We start from the raw sequence: 6,190 nt of genomic DNA on the forward strand, positions 1-6,190 counted from the left end.
CTCAGGAGTATTGTGCATAGATTTGCAAAATAACCATCCAGAGAAGACAAATCAACTGCATATCAAGACTGTTTGGGGATAAAATGTGGAAAGCTGCTTTGCACAGGAAGACAAACAATGACATGGAATCACTGCATCAAGACCAGCCAAAGGACAATTCACTGTGTATTTCTTTGAATTGTTTATTTTCTTAATGAACTGTAAAAAACCTTTAAGTCTGTACTCATATTCTAACATCTGTGCAAGTGCGTGTGTGGGGCGCAAGGAATGTGTGACATGTATGAATGATGGTTGCAACATAGCTAGTTTTTTTACATTTGGGAAGTAGGGTTTATAAATTTATCAAGCTCTTTGTTTTAAATTCAGGAAGCCTTTGCAATCTGAAACCGTACGAGTGGGATTCCTGCAGTATTGGCAAAGCATATCCTTGGTAAATTCCCTCACTAACAATCTGCCCTGGTCCCTCCACATCCCTGCTGTAGTTAAGGTGGCCCACCAATGCCTCTAATTTCTCAAGAGGCTGAGGAAATTTGGCATGTCTGCTAGGACTCTCGTCAACTTTTACAGATGCACCATAGAAAGCATTCTTTCTCTTTGTATCACACTTTGGTATGGCTTGTGCTCTGTCCAAGGCAACAAGAAATTACAAAGGGGCGTCAACGAAGTCCAGTCCTTCATGCGAACCAGCCTCCCATCCATTGACTCTGTCTACACTTCCCATTGCTTTGAAAAAACAGCCAGCATAATTAAGGATGCCATGAACTCTCTTCCGTCTTCTTCCGATGGGAAAAAGATACAAAAAGTCTGAAGACAAGCACCACCAGCTCAAGAACAGCTTCTTCCCTGCTGCCATCAGACTTTTGATTAGACCTACCCTTATATTAAGTTGATCTTTCTCGATACCCTAGCATTGACTATAACCCTACATTCTGCACTCTCTCCTTTCCTTCTCTATGTACAGTATGCTTGTCCACATAACACACAAGAAATAATACTTCTCACTGTATACTAATACATATGAGAATAATAAATCAAAAAAACAAAGCAGCAAAACCCTGTTACAATCAGACATGGAGTAGTAAACTAATGAAGTAATTTTTTCACCTTTCCTCACATGGTTGTAACAATATATCACCATTTCATTATCAAACTGATCCCATATATTAAAATTCCCTTTCTACCACCTTTGTGGGAGCATGAGGATTGTAGTGGCTCAAAGAGGAGGTCAATGGCTAAATGGTACATTTGCACTGCTTTAATTTTATGTCTGATTACTCTTGACCATTAATCAATGTGAAATACTCTGGTCACTTAATTTGGTGACAAAATTACAAAAAAAACCTCATGCCCATGTGAAAATAATTTTCAATTTCAAATATTTCAATGTTTCTTTTAATATTTAATTTTTTTGGGAGCTCCCCCAAGACTATCAGCTTTGTCAGTTATTAGAACTGTGTTGTGCTATACCTACCTGTAATAATTCTGCCAAGACCAGTCTTCCAGCACCAAGAAATCCTTTACTGATAACAAAAACGAAGAGCCACAGCTGCAGTTTACAGCATGTAGTCTATCCCGGAGACATACAACAATGGTCCAGGCTGAAGCAATGGATATTAAACCCCTTTGCTCACTTCCCAGAGGTCTCTCATTACTTAATAAGGGAGTTCATACTCCACAAAGCTCACAGGGAGATTTATTGATGATCCACTGTGTTTTTTGTGGCCAACATAACACCCTTACTCCCTTAGGTCTGTCTTTACCCCCATTGTGAGAAGGTCCTTTATGCTGTGTAGAGGTAGGTCAGAGGTCTATTGAAGGCAGGGCCTCACTAGGCAGCCTAAACCGATTTGGGGGCGGGGGGGGTACCACTTTTGAAGGCGCATCACAGATTACCAATATGGTTTCCTCCTCAGGTTCTGCTTTGGCTGAGATTCCGAATTTCTCTGCTTCTATCTTAGAAGCCATATCCTTGTTACCTAGAGGGACTAACATGGGTTCAAGCTTTGAGCTGTGGGCAAACACTGGAGGTGGCCACTTCCATGGCTCGTAGTGAAACCTCTAGGGAGAGGACTCCCTGCCCCTGAGATGGTCCAAATGTTTCTTTATGATTTTATCCCTGGACCTTAAACTTATAAGATACTAGTCCTGTTTTTTCCATAATGATCCCAGGGGCCCCACTGGAACCATCTCTGAAATTTTTTTTACATGAACCAGATCACCCATTTTAGATGTTCTTTCTGCCCTTGCAGAATCATGTTTTCTTTTCTGGTTTTCTTGTCTATACTCCACCCTCCCTGCTAGGTTTGGGAACAATAGGTTCAGTCTTGTATGAAGCCACCAACCCACTAGCAGTTCCACTGGGGCATTTCCTGTTGTTCTGTGAGACTTGGTCCGACATTCAAACAAAGAGTTTGGTCTCCATGGATGCAGCCAGTTGTTTTCTCATGCCGTTTTTGCACCGTCTGTTCTGCCAGTCCATTTGACAACTGTTTGAATGTGTCAGATACCGTTAGAAGTTCTGGGAATCACAGCTAGTAGAGGCTGTGCCATTATCAGAAACCAGGATGCAGCATGAGAGGTTGTGGAACCCATGTGCACCTCCAACCACTTGGGCTGTGCATCTATCATGATTAAAAACATAGAATCCATAAAGGGCCCTGCAAAGTCCACATGTACTGCCAGGCCACTCATATGAATGTAGAAAGGCTAGGAGGGAGTTTTTGATTGCCTTGGCATGAGTTGCACCACTTCACGAAATCTGTAACATCTGAATTGACACCAGGCCACCTGATGTAGCTCCTAGCTAGCATTTTCATCTTTAATACTCCAGGGTGGACATTATGTAGTTCTGTTAAAATCAGACACTGCCCTGGGAAAGGGACAACTAGTTAGAGCCCCCAGAGAATGATCCTGTCTTCAACATTAAGTACATCTTTCTTAGCTAGGTAGGATTTCATTTCTTCAGGGGGCTGTTGTCAGAATCTGCCATGTAGGATTATATGCCTTATTTTAGATAAGACTGGATCTTTTTGGGGCCAGGCCTTAATCTGCTTTGCAGACACAGGCAGATTCTCCAAATAATTTGGGGCCATCATGACCTCTTCTAATGTTGGTAAAGGAGCAAGGCTTGAGGGCAATGGGAGGCAACTCAGCATGTGGCATTGGTTATCCAGGTGTCAGGGTGGCACTTTAGAAGATATCTATAGTCTGTAAGTAAGAAAACCAATGCTATATTCAAGCGGAGGCAATGGGGGCGAAATCACTTTGTCCTCTTTAAAATGTCCCAGTAAGGGCTTGTGGTCAGTAACTATTATAAAATTTCTGCCATTGAAATACTGATGGAACTTTTTCACGATAAATATGATCACCAGGTCCCTTTCTCAATCTGAGAATACCTTTGTTCCTGAAGGGTTCTTGATGCATACACGATGGGCTTTTCCACCTCGTCTTTTCAGTGATGTGAAAGTACTACCCCATCCCCCGTATGGAGCAGCATCACATGTTAGCACGTGTTTTTCCCTTGGATCAAAATGGGCCAGTAAGTTAAATGATAATACTTCACGTTTAACTTTGTCAAAAGCTTCAGCCTGTGACACTTCCTAGGTAATTTTGTAGTAGGGTATGCAAGGCGGCCAGCATGGAAGTCAAATTCGGGATAGATTTTCCATAATAACCTATTAATCCGAGAAAGGATTTTAACTCAGTGGTGTCCCCTGGAGTTGATGCTTCTTTGATGGCCTTTAGGTTATTGTTAATTGGGTGTAACCCTTCTCCATCTACCTGATGACTAAGTAGGTCACTTCAACCACCTGAAAGATTTCCCTCTTTAAGCATATTCCAGCTCTTGAGAATCTCTACAAGACCTCTTCCAAGTTTGCTAGGTGTTCTTATTCTGAAGCCCCCATATCCAGGACATTATCTAAGTATACTGCCACTCTGGGTAGCCCTTGGAGTATAATCTTTATGACTTGTTGCAATATAGCGCACGCTGACAAGACATCAAAGAAGAAGTGAACATACTCGTATAGACCCTTGTGTGTGTCGATCGTCATATCTTTCCAGAGAACTTGTCCAATTCAAGCTGCAGATAGGCGTAGCTCATGTCCAACTTTGAGAACATTTGCACACCTGTTAATGTAGCATACAAGTCTTTGATTCAGGGCATGGAGTACCTATGAAGTTTGGAAATCCGATTGATTGTGGTTTATAGTCATCACAGAGATTAACAGACTTGCCCGGCTCAATAAAGGGGACTATGGGCACACTCCATTCTGCAAATTGCATAGGCCTTACTATGTGTAAACTTTCAAGATGCTCTAGTTCTGTATCCACCTTCTCCAACAGGGAGTATGGAACTGGTCTTGCTCTGAAATATTTTGGTATGGCCCCAAAGAAGGGAGTGAACCTATGCTTCGGTGCTCTAAATGAAAGAGATGAGCTACACCCCACCTACTTCAGACGCAAAGCTTGAGGAACTGGACCCAGTACTTAAACACCCCAAGAGGCTCACAAGGCGAACGAACCACGGACCTTGGACCTAGAAGGGGAAGGATGTAATGACTTTAACGAGATCCACAAGGTGTACCTCTTAGAAAATGAGCTCCCTGATTAAGGCAGAAATGTCCAATCAGGGAGCTCTGCCTGTCTATATAATGTGGACCATCAGGGTTACTGGCACTCCGGGTTTATGCTCTGAGAAAGTACCAGTCTGAGTGTTGCTGGCTATGTAAATAATCTAAGTTTGGTGAAGGGACACCAGCCTCAGAAGAGTTATTTCAGAAACCTTAAACATACAAAATAGGCTCGTTACACCATTTCAGATCAGCACCAACTTCCTGTGGCATCATTATTTACAGCATTAGGTACAATAATTTCACACTGCTCAGTGTGGTCAATTGTGAGACATATGCTGTTTCCACAAAATGCGGTGGCGCCTGTTCAAATGCACATCTGCCTTTACCTAATGTTGCTTTCGCTTTCATCCATAAATAATGCTAAATGCCAATGTTTTGACAGTGAATAATCACAGAACTGTTTCAGCACGGAAGGATGTCATTCAGCCCTTTATGTCCATGTCGGCTCTCTATAGGATCAATTCCCTGTAGGAGCTTATTCCCATATCCCTGTACATTCTTCCTTTTAAGATAATAATGGAGACACAAGAGGCCATCATAAAAAGCAGAAAATGCTGGAAAAACTCAGCAAGTCTGGCAGTATCTGTGGTAAGAGAAACAGAGCTAACATCCTTAGTCAAATAAGACTCTTCTTCAAATCTAAAAGGCTTTATCCATATCTTGCTTTTACTTTACAGGAGACTGCCAATCAGTCCTTTTTTTAAATTATTTCATCCACAAAACCAAATTCCAATTAATTCCAATTCATAGTCCCCACAAGAGAGACAAATAAGATTCAAGCTGACAAGTTGAGGCATTGCACGCCACCTAGGGTCGATCCGATGACACTACACTGGTCAAAAGGTCACGATGGCTTTGAAAAATTGCCATGATGTGGATATGCCGGCGTTGGACTGGGGCAAACACAGTAAAAAGTCTGACAACACCAGGTTTAAGTCCAACCGATTTATTTGATAGTGAGTGTATTATCAAATAAATCGGTTGGACTTAAACCTGGTGTTGTCAGACTTTTTACTTTGAAAAATTGCACCAGGTGGCACCTCAGTTAAAGCTCATGGGCTACTCTGATCATTGACTTTGGCCAGAATATTACAGCTGGTGGGATTTACCCACAGCGCTGCAGTGAACAGAGATTTGGCTGGGCTGGGTGAATTCTCCAACTTCGCTGTAGCAGGAGCATGGCATGAACAGCTGGAAAGATCGTGCTCTTGCTGATCGTTGACTCTCCCCTACCAGGTCCTTATTTATTTTTTTCAAGTTTCCTTTTATTCATAGTGTAGTTAGTGACTAGTTGTGCCCCTCTTTTTGTTTTGAAACAAAAAGGAGGCTGTCTTTGTGAAGATTAGCTTTCTCTTGGGTCCCCGTTTGATTGAGGGCAAACATAGAGACATACCAATTAAGGCAGCACAATGGTTAGCACTGCTGCCTCAAAATGCTAAGGACCTGGGTTCGATTCTCAGCTTGGGTCACTGTCTATGGGCAGCATGGTAGCACAGTGGTTAGCACTGCTGCTTCACAGCTCCAGGGACCTGGGTTCAATTCCCAGCTTGGGTCAC

Source organism: Carcharhinus amblyrhynchos, chromosome 31 (assembly GCF_965287045.1).
Source record: "Carcharhinus amblyrhynchos chromosome 31, sCarAmb.v2.hapA, whole genome shotgun sequence".
In the NCBI taxonomy this organism is placed as follows: domain Eukaryota; kingdom Metazoa; phylum Chordata; class Chondrichthyes; order Carcharhiniformes; family Carcharhinidae; genus Carcharhinus; species Carcharhinus amblyrhynchos.